Source organism: Oncorhynchus mykiss, chromosome 19 (genome assembly GCF_013265735.2).
Source record: "Oncorhynchus mykiss isolate Arlee chromosome 19, USDA_OmykA_1.1, whole genome shotgun sequence".
Lineage (NCBI taxonomy): Eukaryota > Metazoa > Chordata > Actinopteri > Salmoniformes > Salmonidae > Oncorhynchus > Oncorhynchus mykiss.
In genome coordinates, this window is record NC_048583.1 from 66380655 (window position 1) to 66384340 (window position 3686).

General features: G+C 43.8%; 1 long non-coding RNA gene across 1 annotated transcript; it reads right to left on the minus strand.

The window, feature by feature from the left end:
- On the minus strand, nt 1–3017 carry LOC118941528. The gene is made up of 2 exons (XR_005037841.1): nt 917–3017; nt 1–869 (listed from the first exon to the last, which is right to left on the minus strand). It is a non-coding gene; the product is annotated as an uncharacterized LOC118941528 (long non-coding RNA).
- Between the last annotated feature and the right edge of the window lie 669 nt (nt 3018–3686).

Genomic DNA, 3686 nt, shown 5'->3' on the forward strand with positions numbered 1-3686 from the left:
TTAAAGAGTAACACAAATATTTATTAAATAACTAACCAAAGGAAAACTAACCTGTGAAGTGTGACAGTAGGCTTGTGAAGGGTGTAATAGAGATGTATGGATGAAGTTAAAATGTGTGTAAGTGTTGAAGGGTGTTCACCTAATCAAAAAATATAATCCACCAGCTTGTGGAGACAGACAGACAGACAGACAGACAGACAGACAGACAGACAGAGACAGACAGACAGACAGAGAGAGGGGACTGGGCACCAGGACCTTTTATCTCCTAGTTGATCCCAAACCCAGGTGCAACTTGTCACCTTAACGACCCAAATCAGCTCCACCTATCCCCAATCTGCAAATAGAAGCACAAACACAGGAGGTGGCAGGGAGGTGTAACACCCCCTCCCATAAAAATCGTGGACTAACAAGGACCCGAAAACAAAATCCACAACCACACAAATACAACTGATCCAAAATCATAACTAATAAAGGTCCAGACACAAAATACTATACAAACCATAAAGGTAAGAGGCCCACCGGATGCCCATGATACCAACCCAACCAAATCACCTGACCCCATCCAACCTCAGCAACCACGGTACCTGGAAGCAATAATTTAAGAGAAAGAAATGGAGACCGAGCAACAGGAGAGCAGCAGAAGCCAGAGCGACAGGAAGGACAAAATAAACCCTGTACAGACCACCAACCGAAAAGAAACCAACGCAACAAAGGAGTCTGAAGAACGACTAAATCGGTGCACAGGAAAGCACAACAGCAACCACATTATCCACACCTTTTACAGGTCGTACATCCAAATGGAACGAACCACATTATCCACACCTTTTACAGGTCGTACATCCAAATGGAACGAACCACATTATCCACACCTTTTACAGGTCGTACATCCAAATGGAACGAACCACATTATCCACACCTTTTACATCCAAACGCCTGCAGGAACAAACACTAGCGTATAATCCTGCCATTTGGGCAAAGCATGCTGTGCAGGAAAGTAAGGGGGTTGTGGTCAATGTAAACCACAATAGGGACCACACCTGACCCCACATATACTGTACCTTAAGGCAAGGGCCTCTTTCTCCCCCACTGAATAATTCAACTGATAGCTGTTAAACTTTTGGGAGAAATAGCTAACAGGATGTTCAACACCTCCATCTGCTTGAAGCAACACACCACCTGCCCCCACATTACTGGCATCCACATGTAGGCTGAAAGGCTGTTCCAATCGTGGGGCAGCCAACACAGGGTCAGAGCTAAGAAGCAGTTTCACATTTTCAAAAGCGCTCTGACAGCAGGAAGACCAGATGCCCTCTTCTTCTACAGATTAGTCAGAGGTGCTACAACCGTGGAGAAGTTGCAGCAAAACCCCCGATAATACCCAACTATAACCAGGAAGCCTTGTAGCTCCTTCTTGGTGGTGGGAGGTGGAAACAGATCGATAATAATAATAAATAACTTTAGCACCGGAAGAACAAGACCTTGCTCGACCACTCTGCCGAGGTAGGTCACTTGCCTGGACAAACTCACATTTGGCTAAGTTCACAGTGAGACAGGCCTCGGGCAAACGATGTCGCTCCCAAGTGTCACAATAAACAACCACATCTAGATAAACAGCACAGCCTTCAAGGCCAGAGATCACCCTATCCATAAGACGCTGAAACGTAGCAGGAGCGTTGCGAAGGCCTAAACTCCTGACCGTATAGGAGAAAAGACCTGAAAGGATGAATAAAAGCACATATTTCACTATCTCTTGTTAACAATTGGCACCTGCCAGTAACCCTTCAGTAAATCAAACTGGCTGACAAACCGGGCAGTACCAACCTGGTCAACACAATCTTCCATCCGTGGGAGTGAGTAACAGGCAGGTTGTCACACTATTAGCCTTCCGGTAGTCAGTGCAAAACCTAAGAGAACCATGTGGCTTGCTCACCAAGAGACACAGAGAGGCCCAACTGGAGAATGATGGTACACCGATATCATTAACTAGCATGTACTTCATCTCTGAGTCCAAGTGAAGTAGCTTCTCCAATGAGACACGATACAAGCGTTTAATAGGGACAGCATCCCCAACATCAATATTGTGCACTGCCAAATGTGTACGAGAAGGTGTGTCAGCAAACAAAGACTGAAAATCAGTGATCAAATCAGTTAACTTGACAATCCAACAAACTCTCCAAGGGACTCTGAATTCATCAACCTACCCTGCAAATTATCATCAGGGCCCGGCACCCCCTCTTCATCATTCTGCCACTGTATGTGAAGTTGGAGCGGCTGATCTCAGATCAACGGATTCCACCAAAAGAACAGTACTAACTACGTCAGTTTGATTTAGTTCTGATTTAGCCAATTCAGAAGACAAACTTCAACTTCAAAAGTCTGATGAAAATGCTCAAGGGCCCCTGGACTGTGCGCATGATAATCACTGGCCTGATTAGGTTTTATATGCAATTGCCGCAAGACTTGCGCAAATATGTGCAAAGTGAAGTTGGAACCCTGATCGCTCTGAATCACCTTAGGTATTCTTAAAATGTAGATGCACTGTGACAAAGCCTTCACAAACAGACTTAGTGGTAATGTTGCGAAGTGGATCGGCTGCAGGATCTCGTAGCCTGACACATCACAGATAATATGTAGGTGCTACCCGCTTTAGAACGGGGTAAAGGTCCAACACAATCAAAAAGCAAATGCTCAAATGGCTGGCCTGTAACAGTAATAGGTTGTAGCGGGACTGGTCTTAACATCTGATTAGGCCTCCCAGTCAGCTGACGAACATGGAATGTTTTGATGTAAGCGGAAATGTCTTTAAACGAGGCCAATAAAAATTGCGCAAAATTCGATCATAGCTTTTACAAAAAAGATCTAAGATCCCAGAAACGTCATGAGATGTTTTCAAAACTAGATCTTGAAGCTTAGAAGTAACCACTGTCATGATGTTGCCCCGTTGGTGAGGTTTATGCCCCCCCCCATAAATACCTCTTTTCTATCTCTACTCTACAGAATGGACTCTTGGAAAGCTCTTTGTTTTATTTTATTTTTATTTTACCTTTATTTAACCAGGCAAGTCAGTTAAGAACAAATTCTTATTTTCAATGACGGCCTGGGAACAGTGGGTTAACTGCCTGTTCAGGGGCAGAACGACAGATTTGTACCTTGTCAGCTCGGGGGTTTGAACTCACAACCTTCCGGTTACTAGTCCAACGCTCTAACCACTAGGCTACCCTGCCGCCCCCACAGAGAGAGTATGGTAACATCAAAAGGTTGGGAACGGAACAACATTTCGGTAATCCAACCAGTTGAAAGTATCCGTCAGTACTTCAAGAATAGAATATGATTTCAGATCGGTTGTCGTCTGAGACATTATTACTGATGATAGGACGACATAAACTGTATCTTGGAACACATTGTAGTTCAGATTCACATGCAATTGTTGTGCAATTGAAATGTTTAAATATGAAACTTTTTGTGAAAAAATTGAATGTAATTTTAGTTTTTAAAATGAGAGGATTGTTTTCATAAGTAAAATATGCTCTATCAGTGGCCACGCCCACATGAATAGGCATTGGTTGGAAATTATGAACCTACCCCTTTCCTATATTTCTATAAGAGCCCCTTGACCTAATTCACAGTGATCTCTGAGCCAACCTCAGTGTGAGCTCTGGTTGTGAATGGTTGAACAACTACAACCT